This window comes from Zalophus californianus, chromosome 13 (genome assembly GCF_009762305.2).
Source record: "Zalophus californianus isolate mZalCal1 chromosome 13, mZalCal1.pri.v2, whole genome shotgun sequence".
NCBI classification, from domain to species: domain Eukaryota; kingdom Metazoa; phylum Chordata; class Mammalia; order Carnivora; family Otariidae; genus Zalophus; species Zalophus californianus.
Genome location: NC_045607.1, coordinates 40227609 through 40251979, shown reverse-complemented (window position 1 = coordinate 40251979; position 24371 = coordinate 40227609).

Genomic DNA, 24371 nt, shown 5'->3' with positions numbered 1-24371 from the left:
TTTCACAAAATCAACCCCCAAAAAATGACAGTAAAGAAATAAAAGGACATTAACCCATAACAATAAAGTAAATGTAAAAAAAAAAAAGATGATAGAAGTATTTTTGAATCTGGAAAGCAGATTAAAAATGCAAATTTAGAGGAGGAGCAAGATGGCGGAGGAGTAGGAGACCTAAAATTCATCTAGTCCCAGGAATTCAGCTAGATAGCTATCAAACCATTGTGAACACCTACAAACTCAACAAGAGATCAAAGAAAAGAATAGCAGCAACTCTCTGAACAGAAAAGCGACCACTTTCTGTAAGGTGGGATGTGCAGAGATGTGAATCCGAGGCGATATATGGGAAGACAGACGGCAGGGGGAGGGAGCCTCTGTCAGCCGGCTATGGGCAAGTGATAGAGCAGAGGAGCACAATCGGAACTTCTAGAAGTCTGCTCTGCTGAGAGACGTCGCTCCAGTGGTTAAGCGGGGGGGGTGGAACCCTCGCTGGGACAGTGTGGTCTCAGGACCCTCAGGGTCACAGAAAGACCAGGGGTGCCTGAGTGCTGCAGAGCTCCCAGGTATTGGAGCAGGGAAGCCGGCTACAGAGACGGAGCTGAGGAGTGGGCTCTCAGCTTGGGGTTGCCATAAACCATTATCCGTGGCAGAGTCAGACCACTGCTCCTCCAGCAGGGACCCAAAAAGCGGCAGATCCAGGGAGACACCCCTTCCTCCCCTGGAAGAAGTGGCACGGGAGCGCACCACAGGGATCTGCTGGGTTTGGAGATGCCACACAGGGTCGGGTGCCAGAAATAGAAACACTTGGTCACAGTCAGGGTGAGCACGGAGTGCAGGCAGAGATGGGGGAGACGGGAGTGATTGACTGCTTTTCTCTGGGGGCGCACTGAGGAGCGGGCCCCGAGTTCTCGGCTCCTCCAGAGCAGAGATTGTGAGGCCATCATTTTCACTCTTGTCCTCCAAAGCCGTAGGGAAAGGGAAAGCTTTCAGGGAACAAAAGCTACCCAGGGCAAACCCAAGCCCGGCCCCAGCAAGGGCGGGGCAATTCCAACTTTGGCAAAAACATTTGGGAACCACGACAACAGGCCGCTCCCTCAGAAGACCAGCAAGAACAGCCAGCCAAGACCAAGTTTACCAATCAATCAGAACGGTAGAACTCCAAAACTAGGGGAATATGGCACAAAGAATTCATGGCATTTTTTTCCCCATGATTCTTTAGTCTTTCAAAGTTAATTTTTTATTTTCTTTTTCTATTTATTTTAGTTTTCCTTTTTCCCTTTTTCAACCAAATCTTATCAATCCTTTTTTTAAAAATCTTTTTTATTATTCATTTTTAGAATCATATTCTATAACTTCATTGTAGTTAACCTTATATATATATATATATATATATAACTTGTCCTCTCTTTAAATTTTGGGATATAGTTTCTTCTAACACACCAAAATATACCCTAAATCTCTAGTGTATGGCTTTGTTCTAGTCTCCTGCCCGATCACATTCGCCCCCTTTTTTTTTTAAACTTCTTCTTTCTTTTTTCAACCAACATCTTATCAATTCCTTTTATAAAATCTTTTATAATTTTCATCTTTACAGTCCTATTCCATCCCTTCATCATATTTACCCTTATTTTTGTACATATATAAGTTTTTCTTTCCTTAAAACTTTGGGAGGCAGTTTCTTCTAACAGGCCAAAAATACACCCAAAATCTAGTGTGTGGCACTGATCTGTGCACCAGCCTGATCCTATCCTTTTCCTCTTTTTCTTTTTCTTTTTTCTTTCTTTCCCTTTCTTTTACCCTGGTTTCGGGTCTCTTCTGATTTGTTTAGTGTATATTTTTCTGGGGTCGTTGTTATCCTGTTAGCATTTTGTTCTCTCACTCATCTATCCTCCTCTGGACAAAATGACAAGATGAAAACACTCACCTAAAAAAAAAAAAAAAAAAGAACAAGAGGCAGTACCGACTCCCAAGGACCTAATCAATACAGACATTAGTAAGAGTCGAAAAAGAGTTCAGAATGATGATTATAAAGATACCAGATAGGCTTGAAAAAATGATGGAAGATACTAGAGAAACCCTTAAAAATCAATAAAAATAGGCCAACACCCCGACATCTAACAGTAAAACTCACAAGTCTCAGAGACAAAGAGAAAATCCTGAAAGCATCTTGGGGCAAGAGGTCTGTAAACTACAATGGTAGAAACATTAGATTGGCAACAGACCTATCCACAGAGACCTGGCAGGCCAGAAAGGACTCAAGCACTAAACGAGAAAAATATGCAGCCAAGAATACTATATCCAGCTAGGCTGTCATTGAAAATGCAAGGAGAAATAAAAAGCTTCCAGGACAAACAAAAACCAAACGAATTTGCAAACATGAATCCAACCCTACAAGAAATATTGAAAGGGGTCCTCTAACCAAATCAAAATCAAAAAGGCTATTAATGAGGTGCAATAAAAAATGGTGCAATAAAAAATCCTCTAACAGCTAGGATAAATGAGGCAGAAGACAGAATTAGTGATATACAAGACCAAATTATGGAGAATAAAGAAGCTAAGAAAAAGAGATAAACAACTACTGGATCACAAGGGCATAATTCGAGAGATAAGTGATACCATAAGATGAAACAATATTAGAATAATTGGGATCCCAGAAGAAGAAGAAAGAGAGAGAGGGGCAGAAGGTATATTGGTGCAAATTACAGAAAAGAATTTCCCTAATTTGGGGAAGGTAACAGGCATCAAAATCCAGGAGGCAGAGAGAAACCCCTTAAAAATCAATAAAAATAGGCCAACACCCTGACATCTAGTAGTAAAATTACAAGTCTCAGAGACAAAGAGAAAATCCTGAGAGCAGCTTGGGAGAAGAGATATGTAACCTACAATGGTAGGAACATTAGATTGGCAACAGACCTATCCACAGAGACATGGCAGGCCAAGAAGGACTCAAGCACTAAACGAAAAAAATATGCAGCAAAGAACATTATATCCAGCTAGGCTGCCATTGAAAATAGAAGGAGAGATAAAAAGCTTCCAGGACAAACAAAAACTACAGGAATTTGCAAACACGAAACCAGCCCTACAAGAAATATTGAAAGGGGTCCTCTAAACAAAGAGAGAGCCTAAAAGCAACATAGACCAGAAAGGAACACAGACAATAGACAGTAACAGTCACCTTACAGACCATACAATGGCACTAAATTCATATCTTTCAGTAGTTACCCTGAACGTAAATGGGCTAAATGCCACAATCAAAAGACACAGGCTATCAGATTGGATTAAAAAACAAGACGCATCGATATGCTGTCTGCAAGAGACTCATTTTAGACCCAAATACACCCCAGATTGAAAGTGAGGGGGTGGAAAACCATTTACCATGCTAATGGACACCAAAAGAAATCTGGAGTGGCAATCCTTCTATCAGACAAATTAGATTTTAAACCAAAGACTGTCATAAAGGTTGAGGAAGGACACTATATCCTACTTAAAGGGTCTATCCAACAAGAAGATCTAACAGTTGTAAATATCTATGCCCCCAACATGGGAGCAGCCAATTATCTAAGGCAATTAATAACAAAAGCAAAGAAACACATCGACAACAATACAACAATAGTGGGGGACTTTAACAACCCTTACTGAAATGGACAGATCATCTAAGCAAAAGCTCAACATGGAAATAAAGACTTTAAATGACACACTGGACCAAATGGACTTCACACACATATTCAGAACTTTCCAACCCAAAGCAGCAGAATACATATTCTTCTCTAGTGCCCATGGAACATTCTCCAGAGTAGACCTCATCCTAGGTCACAAAACAGGTCTCAACTGGTACCAGAGATTGGGATCATTCCCTGCATATTTTCAGGCCACAATCCTTTGAAACTAAAACTCAATCACAAGAGTAAGTCGGAAAGAACTCAAATACATGGAGGCTAAAGAGCATCCTACTAAAGAATGAATGGGACAACCAGGAAATTAAAGAATAATTAAAAAATTCATGGAAACCAATGAAAATGAAAACACAACTGTTCAAAATCTTTGGGATGCAGCAAAGGCAGTCCTAAGAGGAAAGTATATAGCAATACAAGCCTTTCTCAAGAAACAAGAAGGGTCTAAAATATACAACCTAAGGCTACACCTAAAGAAGCAGGAGAAAGAACAGCAAATAAAGCGTAAACCAGCAGGAGAAGAGAAATAATAAAGATCAGAGCAGAAATCAATGAAATAGAAACCAAAAGAACACTAAAACAGATAAATGAAACTAGGAGCATGTTCTTTGAAAGAATTAATAAGATTGATAAACCCCTAGCTGGACTTACCAAAAAGAAAAGAGAAAGGACCCAAATAAATAAAATCATGAATGAAAGAGGAGAGATCACAAACAACACCAAAGAAATACAAACAATTATAAACACATATTATGAGCAACTATATGCCAGCAAATTAGATAATCTGGAAGAAATGGATGCATTCCTAGAGATGTACATTCCACCAAAACTGAACCAGGAAGAAAGAGAAAACCTAAACAGACCAATAACCACCAAGGAAATTGAAGCAGTCATCAAAAATCTCCCAACAAAAGTCCAGGGCCAGATAGCTTCCCAGGGGAATTGTATCAAATATTAAAGAAGAATTAATACCTATTCTTCTGAAACTGTTCCAAAAAAGAGAAATGGAAGGAAAACTTCCAAACTCATTTCATGAGGCCACCATTACCTTGATCCCCAAATCAGAAAAAGACCCTATCAAAAAGGAGAATTACAGACCAATATCCAAGATGAACATGGATGCAAAAATTGTCACCAAAATACTAGCCAATAGAATCCAAAAGTCCATTAAAAGGATTATTCACCATGACCAAGTGGGATTTATCCCTGGGCTGTAAGGTTGGTTCAACATCGCAAATCAATCAATGTGATGCAATACATTAATAAAAGAAAGAACAAGAACCTCATGATCCTCTCAATAGATTCAGAAAAGCATTTGACAAAGTACAGCATCTTTTCTTGATCAAAACTCTTCAGGGTATAGGGATAGAGGGTACATACCTTAATATCATAAAAGCCATCTACGAAAAACCCACAGCAAGTATCATTCTCAATGGGGAAAAACTGAGAGCTTTCCCCCTAAGGTCATGAACACGGCACGGATATCCACTATCATCACTGCTATTCAACATAGTATTAGAAGTCCTAGCCACAGCAATCAGACAACAAAAAGAAATCAAAGGCATCCAAATCGGCAAAGAAGTAGTCAAACTCTCTCACTCTTTGCCGATGATATGATACTTTATGTGGAAAACCCAAAAGACTCCATCCCAAAAGTGCTAAAACTCATACAGGAATTGAGTAAAGTGGCAGGATATAAAATCAATGCACAGAAATCAGTGGCATTGTTATACAACAACAAGACAGAAGAAAGAAATTAAGGAGTCGATCCCATTTACAATTGCACCCAAAACCATAAGATACCTAGGAATAAATCTAACCAAAGAGACAAAGAATCTGTACTCAGAAAACTATAAAATACACATGAAAGAAATTGAGGAAGAGACAAAAAAATGGAAAAACGTTCCATGCTTATATAGTGGAAGAACAAATTTGTGAAGATGTCAAAGCTACCTAGAGCAATCTACACATATAATGCAATCGCTATCAAAATACCATCAACGTTTTTCAAGGAAATGGAACAAATAATCCTAAAATTTGTATGGAACCAGAAAAGACCCTGAATAACCAGAGGAATGTTGAAAAAGAAAAGCAAAGCTGGGGGCATCACAAACTGGATTTCAAGCTCTATTGCAAAGCTATAATCAATAAGTTAGTATGGTACTGGCACAAAAACAGACACATAGATCAATGGAACAGAATCGAGAGCCCAAAAATGGACCCTGGACTCTATGGTCAACTAATCCTTGAAGACGCAGGAAAGAATGTCCAATGGAAAAAAGACAGTCTCTTCAACAAATGGTATTGGGGAAATTGGACAGCCACATGCAGTTGAATGAAACTGGACCATTTCCTTACACCACACATAAAAATAGACTCCAAATGGTTGAAAGACCTAAATGTGAGACAGGAGTCCATCAACATCCTAAAGGAGAACGCAGGCAGCAACCTCTTCAACCTCAACCGCAGCAACTTCTTCCTAGAAACATCACCAAAGGCAAGGGAAGCAAGGGCAAATGTGAACTATTGGTATTTCATCAAGATAAAAAGCTTTTGCACAGCAAAAGAAACAGTCCACAAAACCAAAAGACAACCGACAGGATGGGAGAAGATATTTGCAAATGACATATCAGATAAAGGGCTAGTATCCAAAATCTATACAGAACTTATCAAACTCAACACCCAAAGAACAAATAATCCAATCAAGAAATGGGCAGAAGACATGAACAGACATTTTTTCCAAAGAAGACATCCAAATGGGCAACACACATATGAAAAAGTGCTCAACATCGCTCGGCATCAGGGCAATCCAAATCAAAACCTCAATGAGATATCACCTCACACCAGTCAGAATGGCTAAAATTAACAAGTCAGGAAATGACAGATGTTGGCAAGGATGCGGAAAAAGGGGAACCCTCCTACACTGTTGGTGGGAATGCAAGCTGGTGCAACCACTCTGGAAAACAGTATGGAGGTTCCTCAAAAAGTTGAAAAATAGAGCTACCGTACGGCCCAGCAATTGCACTACTGGGTATTTACCCCAATGATACAAATGTAGGGATCCGAAGGGGTACGTGCACCCCAATATTTATAGCAGCAATGTCCACAATAGCCAAACTATGAAAAGAGCCAAGATGTCCAACAACAGATGAATGTATAAAACAGAGGTGGTATATATACACAATGGAATATTATGCAGCCATCAAAAAAAGTGAAATTTTGCCATTTGTGATGACATGGATGGAACTGGAGGGTGTTATGCTGAGTGAAATAAGTCAATCAGAGAAAGACATGTATCATATGACCTCACTGATATGAGGAATTCTTAATCTCAGGAAACAAATTGAGGGTTGCTGGAGCAGTGGGGGTTGGGAGGGATGGGGTGGCTGGGTGATAGACATTGGGGAGGGAATGTGCTATGGTGAGCGCAGTGATTGTGTAAGACTGTTGAATCACAGAACTGTACCTTTGAAACAAATAATACATTATATGTTAAAAAAAAAAAGAAGATAGTAGGAAGGGAAAAATGAAGGGAGGTAAATCGGACGGGGAGATGAACCATGAGAAACTATGGACTCTGAGAAACTGAGGGTTCTAGAGTGGAGGAGGGTAGGGGGATGGGTTAGCCTGGTGATGGTATTAAAGAGGGCACGTATTGAATGGAGCACTGGGTGTTATACACAAACAACGAATGATGGAACACTACCTCAAAAATAAATAGATAGATAGATAGATAGATAGATAGATAGATAGATAGAAAAATGCAAATTTATAGTGCAAATCTGAAAAAAAACCCTAGTATCATATAGTCACATCAATTAGTAGGACTTTGCATGCCCTATGACCCCAGAAACATTCAGGAATTGGAAGCACTATATATATTCAAAAATGAGGGCTAAACATTTATAGCTGAAAATAAGATTAGTTGTACATTTTTTGAGAAAACTTTATTTTTCCCTCTCTTCTTCCAATCCTCAAAATAGCAGAATAAACTTTAGTCTCCTAAGAGTATTAACTGGAGAAGTTGCAGTTATGAACACGAGGTCTAGTGTGAGATCAGGAGTGGTGTTCTGCATTTAATATTGGTGCAACTGTCATTCCCCCAACCCTTGAGTCTGGAAATACTGTCTGGAAACTTATTATAACCTTAACCTCAACGCAAACCTACTGAAGATACACTATCATTCAACCGCTCTGCCTAACAGAAAACATCGACATTGGGGATGGATTAAAAAACCCGAATTCACTCACAGTGAGGCTTACCATGTATCATTTAGCCCATCCCTAAAGAAAGCACACCCACATACAAATTTTGTGTTTATTCTTCAATCTCAATGCTAAGCCATAGTTTACAAACAGCAAATATTTAAGGAAAGTCTGACATGAGAAGCAGGAACCATGAGAAATAACAGGATAAAAGCATTTTAAGATAAAAGGAAAATGCAAATAACAGAATACATTTTAAAACAATAATAATTCAGAGAAAACGTATGCATACATTTTAAAAAAGACTATAAGGAAATAATAAGGGAACAGAGAATGAAAAGAGGTCTTGGAAATTATATATAATTCCAAATATAATGACAAAGAACATAATAAGAATATAATGACAAAACATAATATTCATAGACATTTGAAAAATAGTGTTGCCAGAAACAGAAAAATGAAAAGAAAAAAAATCCACAAAAAAGTAAGGAAAAAATATTTTGTAAAGGTAGAATCAGTCCAGAAAGGTCACCAGACAAAGAAGAGTAGTTCTAGGGGCGGAGCAAGATGGCGGAGGAGTAGGAGACCTAGATTTTGTCTGGTCTCAGGAATTCAGCTGAATAGGGATCAAACCATTCTGAACACCTACGAACTCAACAGGAGATCGAACAGGAGAGTAGCAACAACTCTCTGAACAGAGAAGCGACCACTTACTGGAAGGTAGGGCGTGCAGAGAAGTGAATCCGAGGCGATATTCGGGAGGATAGACGGCGGGGGAGGGGCCTCCACCAGCCGCTTCTGGCAAGTGATAGAGCCGCGGAGCACAAAATCGGACCTTTTAGAAGTTGGCTTGGCGGAGGGACGTCGCTGCAGTGGCTAAGCGGGCGGTGGAATCCTCCCGGGACAGTGGGGTCTCAGAACCCTTGGGGTCACAGAGAGACCGGGGGTGCCTGAGTGCGCCAGAGCTCCCAGGTATCAGAGCAGGGAAGCCGGCTGCAGAGACGGAGCAGAGTCACGGGCTCTCAGCTCTGGGTTGCCATAAACTGTGATCTGCGGCCCAGTCGGGCACGGCTCCCCCAGCAGGGACCCAACAAGCAGCAGATCCGGGGAGACTCCCCTTCCTTCCCGGGGAGGAGCGGTGCGGGAACGCACTGCAGGGATCTGCTGGGTTTGGAGACTCCGAGCGGGGTCGGGTGCCAGAGATAGCAACGCTCGGTCACAGGCCGGGTGAGCACGGAGTGCAGCCGGAGACCGGGGACACGGAAGTGACTGCTTTTCTCTGGGGGCGCACTGAGGAGCGGGGCCCTGAGTTCTCAGCTCCTCTGAGTGGAGATTGGGAGGCCACCATTTCTGCCCTGGTCCTCCAAAGCTGTACCGAGAGCTTGCAGGGAACAAAAGCTCCTGAGAGCAAACCGGAGCAGCTTCCTTAGCCCGGACCGACAAGGGCGGGGCAATTCCGCCTCCGGCAAAGACATTTGGAAACCACAGGAACAGGCCCCTCCCCCAGAAGATCAGCACAAACAGCCAGCAAGCCAAGAGCAAGTTAATCGATCAAGGAGAATAGAACTCCAGCGCTAGGGGAATACTGCACATAGATTCATGGCTTTTTTTTTTTTTTTTTTAACCATGATTCATTATTTCATCAAAGTTAATTTTTGTTGACTTTTTTTTTAGTTTTCTTTTTCCCTTTTTCAACCAACATCTTATAAATCCCTTTTTTTAAAAAAAAAAACATTTTTTATTTTTTTTTCATTTTTAGAGTCATATTTTATCCCTTCATAGTAGTTACCCTTGTTTTTGGCATATATATATAAGTTGTTCTCTCTTTAAAATTTTGAGGTACAGTTTCTTCTAACAGATCAAAATATACCCTAAATCACTAGTGTATGGCTTTGTCCTAGTCTCCTGCCTGATCACATTCTCTCCCTTTTTCCTTTTTTTTTTTTTTCCTTAAATCTTCTTTCTTTTTTCAAACAACTTATCTTACCAAGTCCTTTTATAAAATCTTTTATAATTTTCATCTTTACAGTCATCTTCCATCCCTTCATTGTATCAACCCTTATTTTGTGCATATATGTCTTTCTTCCTTTAAAATTTTAGGAGGCACTTTTTTCTAACAGACCAAAATATGCCCAAAATCTAGTGTGTGGCACTGATCTATGCACTAGCCTGATCATATTTGATCATATTCTGCCTTTTTTGAATTGTTTTGTTTTTGTTTTTATCTTTTTTTTCTTTTTTTTTCTTTTTCTCTTTCTTTTTTCTTTCTTTCCCTTTCTTTTCCCCTGGTTTCAGGTCTTTTCTGATTTGTATACAGTATATTTGCTGGGGACGTTGTAAACCTGTTAGCCTTTTGTTCTCTCATTCATCTATTCTCCTCTGGACAAAATGACAAGACGAAAGAAATCACCTCAGCAAAAAGAACAAGAGGTAGTACCGTCAGCCAGGGACCTACTCAATACGGACATTAGTACGATGTCGGACCTAGAGTTCAGAATCATGACTTTAAAGATAACTAGCTGGGCTTGAAAAAAGCGTGGAAGTTATTAGAGAAACCCTTTCTGGAGAAATAAAAGAACTAAAATCTAACCAAATCGAAATCAAAAAGGCTATTGATGAGGTGCAATCAAAAATGGGGGTACTAACTGCTAGGATAAATGAGGCAGAAGAGAGAATCAGCGATATAGAAGACCAAATGATGGAAAATAAAGAGGCTGAGAAAAAGAGAGAGAAACAACTACAGGATCACGAGGGCAGAATTCGAGAGATAAGTGATACGATAAGATGAAACAACATTAGAATAATTGGGATCCCAGAAGAAGAAGAGAGAGAGAGAGGGGCAGAAGGTATATTGGAACAAATTATAGCAGAGAACTTCCCTAATGTGAGGAAGGAAACAGGCATTAAAATCCAGGAGGCACAGAGAACCCCTCTCAAAATCAATAAAAATACGTCAACACCCCAACATCTAATAGTAAAACTTACGAGTCTCAGAGACAAAGAGAAAATCCTGAAAGCAGCTCGGGAGAAGAGATATGTAACCTACAACGGTAGAAACATTAGATTGGCAACAGACCTATCCACAGAGACCTGGCAGGCCAGAAAGGACTGGCAAGATATCTTCAGAGCACTAAAGGAGAAAAATATGCAGCCAAGAATACTATATCCAGCTAGGCTATCATTGAAAATAGAAGGAGAGATAAAAAGCTTCCAGAACAAACAAAAACTAAAGGAATTTGCAAACACGAAACCAGCCCTCCAAGAAATATTGAGAGGGGTCCTCTAAGCAAAGAGAGAGCCTAAAAGCAGCAAAGAGCAGAAACGAACACAGACAACAGACAGTTAACAGTCACCTTACAGGTAATACAATGGCACTAAATTCATACCTTTCAATAGTTACCCTGAATGTAAATGGGCTAAATGCCACAATCAAAAGACACAGGCTATCAGATTGGATCAAAAAACAAGACCCATCAATATGCTGTCTGCAAGAGACTCATTTTACACCCAAAGACACCCCCAGATTGAAAGTGAGGGGGTGGAAAACCATTTACCATGCTAATGGACACCAAAAGAAAGCTGGGGTGGCAATCCTTATATCAGACAAACTAGATTTTAAAACAAAGACTGTAATAAGAGATGAGGAAGGACACTATATCCTACTTAAAGGGTCTATCCAACAAGAAGATCTAACAATTGTAAATACCTATGCCCCGAACATGGGAGCAGCTAATTATATAAGGCAATTAATAACAAAAGCAAAGAAACACATTGACAACAATACAATAATAGTGGGGGACTTTAACACCCCCCTGACTGAAATGGACAGATCATCTAAGCAAAAGATCAACAAGGAAATAAAGACTTTAAATGACACACTGGACCAAATGGACTTCATAGACATATTCAGAACATTCCATCCCAAAGCAACGGAATACACATTCTTCTCTAGTGCCCATGGAACATTCTCCAGAATTAATCACATCCTAGGTCACAAATCAGGTCTCAATCGGTACCAAAAGATTGGGATCATTCCCTGTATATTTTCAGACTACAATGCTTTGAAACTAGAACTCAACCACAAGAGGAAAGTCGGAAAGAACTCAAATACATGGAGGCTAAAGAGCATCCTACTAAAGAATGAATGGGTCAACCAAGAAATTAAAGAATAATTAAAAAAATTCATGGAAACCAATGAAAATGAAAACACAACTGTTCAAAATCTTTGGGATACAGCAAAGGCAGTCCTGAGAGGAAAGCATATAGCAATACAAGCCTTTCTCAAGAAACAAGAAAGGTCTCAAATACACAACCTAACCCTACACCTAAAGGAGCTGGAGAAAGAACAGCAAATAAAGCCTAAACCCAGCAGGAGAAGAGAAATAATAAAGATCAGAGCAGAAATCAATGAACTAGAAACCAAAAGAACAGTAGAACAGATCAACGAAACTAGGAGCTGGTTCTTTGAAAGAGTTAACAAGATTGATAAACCCCTGGACAGACTGATCAAAAAGAAAAGAGAAATGACCCAAATCAACAAAATCATGAATGAAAGAGGAGAGATCACAAGCAACACCAAAGAAATACAAACAATTATAAGAACATATTATGAGCAACTCTATGCCAGCAAATTAGATAATCTGGAAGAAATGGGTGCATTCCTAGAGATGTATCAACTACCAAAATTGAACCAGGAAGAAATAGAAAACCTGAACAGACCTATAACCACTAAGGAAATTGAAACAGTCATCAAAAATCTCCCAAGAAACAAAAGCCCAGGGCCAGATGGCTTCCCAGGGGAATTCTATCAGACATTTCAAGAAGAATTAATACCTATTCTCCTGAAACTGTTCCAAAAAATAGAAATGGAAGGGAAACTTCCAAACTCATTTTATGAGGCCAGCATTACCTTGATCCCAAAACCAGACAAAGACCCCATCAAAAAAGAGAATTACAGACCAATATCCTTGATGAACATGGATGCAAAAATTCTCACCAAAATACTAGCCAATAGGATCCAACAGTACATTAAAAGGATTATTCACCACGACCAAGTGGGATTTATTCCTGGGCTGCAAGGCTGGTTCAACATCCGCAAATCAATCAACGTGATACAATACATTAACAAAAGAAAGAACAAGCATCATATGATCCTCTCAATAGATGCAGAAAAAGCATTTGACAAAGTACAACATCCTTTCTTGATCAAAACTCTTCAGAGTATAGGGATAGAGGGTACATACCTCAATATCATAAAACCCATCTAGGAAAAACCTACAGCGAATATCATTCTCAATGGGGAAAGGCTGAGAGCTTTTCCCCTAAGGTCAGGAACGCGGCAGGGATGTCCACTCTCACCACTGCTATTCAACATAGTATTAGAAGTCCTAGCCACAGCAATTAGACAACAAAAAGAAATCAAAGGCATCCAAATCGGCAAAGAGGAAGTCAAACTCTCACTCTTTGCAGATGATATGATACTGTATGTGGAGAACCCAAAAGACTCCACCCCAAAACTGCTAGAACTTATACAGGAATTCAGTAAAGTAGCAGGATATAAAATCAATGCACAGAAATCAGTGGCATTCCTATACACCAACAAGACAGAAGAGAGACAAATCAAGGAGTCTATCCCATTTACAATTGCACCCAAAACCATTAGATACCTAGGAATAAATCTAACCAAAGAGGCAAAGGATCTGTACTCAGAAAACTATAAAATACTCAGGAAAGAAATTGAAGAAGACACAAAGAAATGGAAAAACGTTCCATGCTCATGGATTGGGAGAATCAACATTGTGAAGATGTCAATGCTACCTAGAGCAATCTACACATTCAATGCAATCCCCATCAAAATACCATCCACTTTTTTCAAAGAAATGGAACAAATAATCCTAAAATTTGTATGGAACCAGAAGAGACCCAGAAAAGCCAGAGGAATACTGAAAAAGAAAAGCAAAACTGGCGGCATCACAATTCCGGACTTCCAGCTCTATTACAAAGCTGTCATCATCAAGACAGTATGGTACTGGCACAAAAACAGACCCATAGATCAATGGAACAGAATCGAGAGCCCAGAAATGGACCCTCAACTCTATGGTCAACTTATTTTTGACAAAGCAGGAAAGAATGTCCAATGGCAAAAAGACAGTCTCTTCAACAAATGGTGTTGGGAAAATTGGACAGCCACATGCAGAAGAATGAAACTGGACCATTTCCTTACACCACACACAAAAATAGACTCCAAATGGTTGAAAGACCTAAATGTGAGACAGGAGTCCATCAAAATCCTAAAGGAGAACACAGGTAGCAACCTTTTCGACCTTAGCCGCAGCAACTTCTTCCTAGAAACATCGCCAAAGGCACGGGAAGCCAGGGCAAAAATGAACTATTGGGATTTCATCAAGATAAAAAGCTTCTGTACAGGAAAAGAAACAGTCCACAAAACCAAAAGACAACCGACAGAATGGGAGAAAATATTTGCAAATGACATATCAGATAAAGGGCTAGTATCCAAAATCTATAAAGAACTTATCAAACTCAACACCCAAAGAACAAATAATCCAATCAAGAAATGGGCAGAAGACATGAACAGACATTTTTCCAAAGAAGACATCCAAATGGCCAACAGGCACATGAAAAAGTGCTCAACATCGCTCGGCATCAGGGAAATCCAAATCAAAACCTCAATGAGATACCACCTCACACCCGTCAGAATGGCTAAAATTAACAAGTCAGGGAACGACAGATGTTGGCGGGGATGTGGAGAAAGGGGAACCCTCCTACACTGTTGGTGGGAATGCAAGCTGGTGCAACCCCTCTGGAAAACAGTATGGAGGTTCCTCAAACAGCTGAAATTAGAGCTACCATTCGATCCAGCAATTGCACTCCTGGGTATTTACCACAAAGATACAAAGGTAGGGACCCGAAGGGGTACGTGTACCCCAATGTTTATAGCAGCAATGTCCACCATAGCCAAACTGTGGAAAGAGCCAAGATGCCCATCGACAGATGAATGGATAAAGAAGCAGTGGTATATATACACAATGGAATATTATGCAGCCATCAAAAGGAATGAGATCTTGCCATTTGCAACGACGTGGATGGAACTGGAGGGTGTTATGCTGAGTGAAATAAGTCAATCAGAGAAAGACATGTATCACATGACCTCACTGATATGAGGAATTCTTAATCTCAGGAAAGAAACTGAGTGTTACTGGAGTGGTTGGGGGTGGGAGGGATGGGGTGGCTGGGTGATAGACATTGGGGAGGGAATGTGCTATGGTGAGTGCTGTGAATTGTGCAAGACTGTTGAATCACAGATCTGTACTTCTGAAACAAATAACGCAACATATTTTAAGAAAAAAGAAAAAGAAGAAGATAACAGGAGAGGAAGAAAAGGGGAGTATGTCAGAGGGGGAGATGAACCATGAGAGATGATGGACTCTAAAAAACAAACTGAGGGTTCTAGAGGGGAGGGGGGTAGGGTGATGGGTTAGCCTGGTGATGGGTATTGAGGAGGGCACGTTCTGCATGGAGCACTGGGTGTTATGAACAAACAATGAATCATGGAACACTGCACCAAAAACTAATGATGTAATATATGGTGATTAACATAACAATAAAAAATTAAAAAAAAAGAAGAGTAGTTCTATGACTTAAATGGAAAAAATTATAAAAGGTCAAAACGGCCATCATAATGTTGTAATCATTATGTGATATTAATCTAAAGATACAAATACATCGAGAGAGTGAAGAGAAGAGAAATACAAAGGGTGGTGGCAGGCTGAAAAAGAGTTAAATCCTTACCTTCTAAATCAAATTAAGATGTAATAGATTATATATATATATAGTAAAAATATCAAGTAGTAGCACTACATATAAGGAATAGGTGTATTTCAGAGAGTTTACATTAATGAAAACTAGAAAGTATTATGGTATATAAAGTATTATACAATAGAGTGAACGAAATAAGTTTTGTATATTATCATATAAATACCATGGAAATAATGAATGAATAAAATTTCATAATCTCGTATCAGTTTCATTTGTCTGCAAGTAAAAACTAAAACTTCCCAAATCATCTCAATAATAATAAAATTTGTCATTTCATTTTTAAAGAACTTTAGTACTTGTTCGAGATTTTTTTTATTTTTTTTATTATTATGTTAATCACCATACATTACATCATTAGTTTTTGATGTAGTGTTCCATGATTCATTCTTTGTGCATAACACCCAGTGCTCCATGCAGAACGTGCCCTCTTTAATACCCATCACCAGGCTAACCCATCTGCCCACCCCCTCTAGAACCCTCAGTTGGTTTTTCAGAGTCCATCATCTCTCAGGGTTCATCTCCCCCTCTGATTTCCCCCCCTTCATTCTTCCCCTCATGCTATCTTCTTTTTTTTTTTTCTTAACATATATTGCATTATTTGTTACAGAAGTAAGATGTTTTCTCCACATCCCCACCAACATCTGTCGTTTCCTGACTTGTCAATTTTAGCCATTCTGACTGGTGTGAGATGGTAGCTCAGTGAGATTTTGATTTTGATTTCCCTGATGCCAAGTGATGTGGAGCACTTTTTCATGTGTCTGTTGGCCATTTGGATGTCTTCTTTGGAAAAATGTCTGTTCATGTCTTCTGCCCAATTCTTGATTAGATCACTTTTTCTTTGGGTGATGAGTTTGATAAGTTCTTTATAGATTTTGGATACTAGACCTCTTCATCTGATATGTCATTTGGAAATATCTTCTCCCATTCTGTTGGTTGTCTTTTGATTTTGTTGACTGTTTCTTTTGCTTTGCAAAAGCTTTTTATCTTGATGAAGTCCCAATAGTTCATTTTTGCCCTTGCTTTCCTTGCTGTTGGCAATGTTTCTAGGAAGAAGTGGTTGCTGCTAAGGTCGAAGAGGTTGCTACCTGTGTTCTCCTTTAGGATTTTGAAGGACTCCTGTCTCACATTTAGGTCTTTCAACCACTGGAGTCTATTTTTGTGTGTGGTGTAAGGAAATGGTCCAGTTTCATTCTTCTGCATGTGGCTGTTCAATTTTCCCAACACCATTTGTTGAAGAGACTGTCTTTTTTCCATTGGACATTCTTTCCTGCTTTGTCGAAGATTAGTTGAGCATATAGTTGAGGGCCCATTTCTGGGCTCTCGACTGTGTTCCATTGATCTATGTGTCTGTTTTTGTGCCAGTACCATACTGTCTTGATGATGACAGCTTTTTAATAGAGCTTGAAGTCCAGATTTGTGATGCCACCAGCTTTGCTTTTCTTTTTTAACATTCCTCTGGCTATTCGGGGTCTTTTCTGGTTCATTACAAATTTTAGGATTATTTGTTCCATTTCCTTGAAAAAGTGGGTGGTATTTTGAAAGGGAATACATTGAATGTGTAGAATGCTCTAGGTAGCATTGACATCTTCACAATATTTGTTCTTCCAATACATGTTAATGGAATGTTCTACCATTTCTTTGTGTCTTCCTCAATTTCTTTCATGAGTACTTTATAGTTTTCTGAGTACAGATCCTTTGCCTCTTTGGTTAGATTTATTCCTAGGTATCTTATGGTTTTGGCTGCAGTTATAAATGGGATCAACTCCTTAATTTCTCTTTCTTCTGTATTGTTGTTGTTGTATAGCAATGCCACTGATTTCTGTGCATTGATTTTATATCCTGCCACTTTATGAATTCCTGTGTGAGTTCTAGCAGTTTTGGGGTGGAGTATTTTGGGTTTTCCACGTAAAGTATCATATCATCTGCACACAGTGAGAGTTTGACTTCTTCTTTACCGATTCGGATGCATTTTATTTATTTTTGTTGTCTGATTGCTGTGGCTAGGACTTCTAGTACTATATTGAACAGAAAAGGTGATAGTGGACATCTCTGCCACGTTCCTGACCTTAGGGGGAAAGCTCTCAGTTTTTCCCCATTTAGTATGGTATTTGCTGTAGGTTTTTCATAGATGGCTTTTATGATATTGAGGTATGTACCCTCTATCCCTATACTCTGAAGAGTTCTGATCAAGAAAAGATGCTGTACTTTGTCAAATGCTTTTCTGCATCTATTGAGAGGATTGTATGATTCTTGTTCTTTCTTTTGTTAATGTATTGTATCCTGTTGATCGATTTGCGGATGTTGAACCAACCTTGCAGCCCAGGGATAAATCCCATTTGGTCATGGTGAATAATCCTTTTAATGTACTGTTGGATCTTTTTGGCTAGTATTTTGGTGAGAATTTTTGCAGCCATGTTCATCAAGGATATTGGTGTATAATTCTTTTTGATGGGGTCTTTGTCTGCTTTGGGGATCAAGGTAATGCTGGCCTCATAAAATGAGTTTGGAAGTTTTCCTTCCATTTCTACTTTTTGGAACAGTTTCAGAAGAATAGGTATTAATTCTTTAAATGTTTGGTAGAATTCCCCTGGGAAGCCATCTGGCCCTGGGCTTTTGTTTGTTGGAAGATTTTTGATGACTGCTTCAATTTCCTTAGTGGTTATAGGGTTCAGTTTTGGTAGTTGACACATATCTAGGAATGCATCCATTTCTTCCAGATTATCTAATTTGCTGGCATATAGTTGCTCATAATATGTTCTTATAATTGTTTGTATTTTTTGGTGTTGGTTGTGATCTCTCCTGTTTCATTCATGATTTTGTTGATTTGGGTCATTTTTCTTTTTGATAAGTCTGGCAGGGGTTTATCAATCTTGTTAATTCTTTCAAGGGACCAGCTCCTAGTTTTGTTGATCTGTTCTACTGTTCTTTTGGTTTCTATTTCATTGTTTTCTGCTCTGATCTTTATTATTTCTCTTCTCCTGCTGGGTTTAGGCTTTATTTGCTGTTCTTTCTCCAGTTCCTTTAGGTGTAGGGTGAGGTTGTGTATTTGAGGCCTTTCTAGTTTCTTGAGAAAGGCTTGTATTACTATATACTTTCCTCTTAGGACTGCCTTTGCTGTATCCCAAAGATTTTGAATAGTTGTGTTTTCATTTTCATTGGTTTCCACGAATTTTTTAATTCTTCTTTAATTTCCTGGTTGTCCCATTCATTCTTTAGTAGGATGCTCTTTAGCCTCTAGAGTTGAGTTCTTTCCGACTTACTCTTGTGACTGAGTTCTAGTTTCAAAGCATTGTGGTCTGGAAATATGCAGGGAATGATCCCAATCTTTTGGTACCAGTTGAGACCTGATTTGTGACCTAGGATGTGATCTACTCTGGAGAATGTTCCATGGGCACTAGAGAAGAATGTGTATTCCGTTGCTTTGGGATGGAATGTTCTGAATATGTCTGTGAAGTCCATTTGGTCCAGTGTGTCATTTAATGTCTTCATTTCCATGTTGATCTTTTGCTTAGATGGTCTGTCCATTTCAGTGAGCATTGTTAAAGTCCCCCACTGTTGTTATATTGTTGTCGATGTGTTTCTTTGCTTTTGTTATTAATTGCCTTATATAATTGGCTGCTCCCATATTAGGGGCATAGATATTTCAACTGTTAGATCTTCTTGTTGGATAGACCCTTTAAGTAGGATATAGTGTCCTTCCTCATCACTTATGACAGTCTTTGGTTTAAAATCTAATTTGTCTGATAGAAGGATTGCCACTCCAGCTTTCTTTTGGTGTCCATTAGCATGGTGAATGGTTTTCCACCCCCTCACTTTCAATCTGGGGTGTATTTGGGTCTGAACTGAGTCTCTTGCAGAGAGCATATCGATGCGTCTTGTTTTTTAATCCAATCTGATAGCCTGTGTCTTTTGATTGTGGCATTTAGCCCATTTACGTTCAGGGTAACTACTGAAAGATATGAATTTAGTGCCATTGTATGGTCTGTAAGGTGACTGTTACTGTATATTGTCTGTGTTCCTTTCTGGTCTATGTTGCTTTTAGGCTCTCTCTTTGCTTAGAGGACCCCTTTCAATATTTCTTGTAGGGCTGGTTTCGTGTTTGCAAATTCCTTTAGTTTTTGTTTGTCCTGGAAGCTTTTTATCTCTCCTTCTATTTTCAATGGCAGCCTAGCTGGATATAGTATTCTTGGCTGCATATTTTTCTCAGTTAGTGCTCTGAAAATATCATGGCAGTCCCTTCTGGCCTGCCAGGTCTCTGTGGATAGGTCTGTTGCCAATCTAATGTTCCTACCATTGTGGGTTACATATCTCTTCTCCCGAGCTGCTTTCAGGATTTTCTCTGTCTCTGAGACTCGTAATTTTACTATTAGATGTCAGGGTGTTGACCTATTTTTATTGATTTTGAGAGGGTTTCTCTCTGCCTCCTGGATTTTGATGCCTGTTTCCTTCCCCAAATTAAGGAAGTTCTCTGCTATAATTTGCTCCAATATACCTTCTGCCCCTCTCTCTCTTTCTTCTTCTTCTGGGATCCCAATTATTCTAGTGTTGTTTTGTCTTATGGTATCACTTATCTCTCAAATTCTGCCCTCGTGATACAGTAGTTGTTTATCTCTCTTTTTCTCAGCTTTATTTCCATCATTTGGTGTTCTATATCACTGATTCTCTCTTCTTTCTAATTTATCCCAGCACTTAGTGCCTCCATTTTGGATTGCACCTCATTAATAGCCTTTTTGATTTTGACTTGGTTAGATTTTACTTCTTTTATTTCTCCAGAAAGAGTTTCTCTAATAACATCCATGCTTTTTTCAAGCCCAGCTAGTATCTTTAGAATCATGATTCTGAACTCTAGATCTGACATCCTACTAATGTCTGTACTGAGTAGGTCCCTGGCAGTCGGTACTACCTCTTGTTCTTTTTGTTGAGGTAATTTTTTCTGCATTGTCATTTTGTCCAGAGGAGAAGAGATGAATGAGAGAAAAAAATGCTAACAGGGTAACAACGTCCCCAGAAAATACACTGTAAACAAATCAGAAAAGACCTGAAGCCAGGGGAGAAGAAAGGGAAAGAAAGAAAAAGAAAAAGATTAAAAACAAACAAAAACAGAACAAAACAAAATAAAAAAACAGAATATGATCAAATATTATCACACTGCTGCATAGATCAGTGCCACACACTAGATTTTGGGTGTATTTTGGTCTGTTAGAAGAAAGTGCCTCTCAAAATTTTAAAGAAAGAAAAAGTTATATATGTACAAAAATAAGGGTTGATACGATGAAGGGATGGAATATGACTGTAAAGATGAAAATTATAAAAAGTTTTATAAAAGGAATTGATAAGAAGTTACAAAAAAGAAAGAAGAGGATTTAAAAAAAATAGAAAAAAAAGGGAGAGAATGTGATCAGGTAGGAGACTAGAACAAAGCCATACACTAGAGATTTAGGGTATATTTTGATATGTTAGAAGAAACTGTAATCCAAAATTTTAAAGAGAGAACCACTTACATATATATATGCCAAAAATAAGGGTAACTACTATGAAGGGATAGATTATGACTCTAAAAATGAAAAAATAAAAATGTTTTTAAAAAAGGATTGATAAGATGTTGGTTGAAAAGGGGAAAAAGAAAAATTAAAAAAGAAAGACAGTTAAAAAAATTAACTTCGAAAGACTAAAGAATCATGGTAAAAAAGCCATGGATTCTATGTGCAGTATTCCCCTAGCACTGGAGTTCTGCTGTTCTCATTGACCGGTAAACTTGGTCTTGGCTGGCTGTGGGGGGAGGGGACTGTTGCCGTGGTTCCCAAATGTCTTTGCCGGAGGCGGAATTGCCCCTCCCTTGCCTGGTCGGGCTAAGTGGCGGGACTGTGCAGCAGATCACAGTTTATGGCAACTCCAAGCTGAGAACCCGCTCCTCGGCTCCGCCTCTGCAGCCAGCTTCCCCAATAACCTCTGTGACCCCGAGGGTCCTGAGACCACACTGTCCTGCAAGGGTTTCACCCCGCACTTAGCCACTTGATTGATGTCCCTCAGCGGAGCCGATGTCTAAAAGTTCCGATTTTGTGCTCCGCTGTTCCACCACTTGCCAGAAGCGGCCGCCGGAGGCCCCCGCCCCCATCGTCTATCCTCCCAAATATTGCCTCGGATTCACTTCCCCGCACGTCCCACCTTCCAGAAAGTGGTCGCTTCTGTGTTCAGAGAGTTGTTGCTACTCTCCTCTTCGATCTCCTGTTGAGTTCGTAGGTGTTCAGAATGGTTTGATCCCTATCCAGCTGAATTCCTGAGACCAGACAAAATCTAGGTCTCCTACTCCTCCGCCATCTTGCTCCCTGTTCAAGATTTTTTTAAAGATTTTATTTATTTGAGAGAGATAGTGAGATTGACAGAACGAGTGGGAGTAGGGGCAGAGGAGCAGGGAGCCCGCCATGGGACTTGATCCCAGCACCCTGGGATCATGACCTGAGCTGAAGGTAGATGCTTACCCGACTGAGTCACCCAGATGCCCAAGATTTTTGATTGTCAGTAATTCAATGATATTGGTAGGTACCAATTCTTTCCACCTCTCTTTTTTGTTAGTTTTAAGAGATGGCTTCACTTTTAGTCTAGTAACAAATTGAATATGTAAATCCCAGGCATTATGACAGATTTGACAGAATTAGGTGACAAGATAGAATGTCTTCATGTTTTTCTTAGTAGAGGAAAATATTTTCTGAAAGGAAACTCTCACCCAGGAAACTCTCCTATATGTTTGGTCCCAATTAAATCACATGCTGTAGTGATATGCAAAGATTCGGAGTTGATCAAAAATAAAAGATGACCATGAAGGGAAAGTAGCACACAATAAGCTTGAGAAAAAAATAAATGTCTATGAGTCTACACATACATATACATGTGTGTGAAAAGTCATAGAGATATATACATCGGTATCATAAAAATGCATGGCATATGCAAACTACAAGATAATTTACAAAGAGAAGGGAGGATATTAGGCTGTTAAAGAGGACACAAGGTGGACCTCAGTTGTGTGTATTGCACTTCATTGATTTAAAAAGATTTTATAAATCTGAAATAGAAAAATGTTAAGATATACTAAATATCATCTGCACATAATGAGCAATCTTCCATGCATTTTATCTACGGTTGATATAGCAAATAATAGAAAATGGGAAAATATGAAGGAATGCCTGTATATTAGAATGTTTAGAGGATTAAAAGAGTACACAGGAAAAATATGTAAAATAATACCATTACATAAAGTTAGCCAGAATTAAGTCTATCACATCCTAAAATTTTTGAAAATTCCAAAGTAATGATCATTTGTTGTGCCACAAAAGTATATAACTTTTAATAATTAAGATGACTCCAGTTCAGGGGTGCCTGGGTGGCTCAGTCTGTTGAGCCTCCGACTTTTGATTTTGGCTCGGGGTCCTAGGATGGATCCCCACCGTATCCCCGCTGTGCTGCTTGGAAGATTCTCTTCCTCTGCCCCTCCCCCAACTCACGTGCGCACGCTTTTTCTCTCTCAAATAAATAAATCTTTGAGAAAACAGATGATTCCAATTCAATAATTAATAAGAATATAAATGAACCAATCCCACTGGAATGTAAATTGGTACAGCTATTGTGAAAACAGTATGGAGGTTCGTCAAATAACTAAAATCAGAACTACTGTATGATATAGCAATTTCAAACCAAAATAAATGAAATCAGTACCTCAAAGAGATATCTGTGCTCCCATGTTCACTGCAACATTATTCACAATACCTAATATATGAAAGCAATCTAGAAAATATAGTATCTGGAATTATGTGACAAATTTGTTACAAATATCTCAATCTCCTCAAAATAAAATTTTTATAAGAAAACACAAACTTTACCTTTACCTCATGAGAACTAGCTATTTCAAAGACTGGGTAAAAAAACTTGACAAATCTTCTCCCCAAAATACAGTTTGAAAAAATTCTTTGACAAAAATGTCAAGAATTACCATTTAAGTCACCTATGTTAAAGAAGCATTTTACAAAGTCAAAAACTACCATATTAAGACCATACACCTCTAGTGGTGCAGAACATGTGCACCTGTGCAAGGCCACACACTATCAGGAGTGACAAGAGCGAAAATGTGTAAGCTACTGGTCCTTGACTAAAAGTGGCACAGAACTGCTAACTTCCTAAATCATGACCAAATGGAATTTATCCCAGGAATGCAAGGTTGGGTTAACATCAGAAAATGAATCAATGTTACATTCTACATCAAAAGAGTACAGAACAAAAACTCCAAAATCATCTCACTGGATGAAGAAACATCTGACAAAATCCAATACTTATTTATAATAAAAATTCTCAATAAACTAGGAATAGAGATATGAAAATATAACATGTGAAAATGGGAAAAGATTAGAGCTAACATCATATTCAGTGTGAGAGACTAAATGCCTTATTCCTAAAATCAGGATAAAGGCAAGAATAGCTACTCTCAACATTTTTATTCAGCATCATACTGAAGGACCTAGGAAAATGAAGAAAATAAGGCAAGTAAGGAAAATAAATAAGTGTAGCCTGATTTGGAAGAGAAGAAAAACTGATTTTATCCTCAAATTACGTGATTTTGTGGAAGAGTACCAGAAATAGTGATTTAATCCATTCTAACCCATTCTCTGGTGG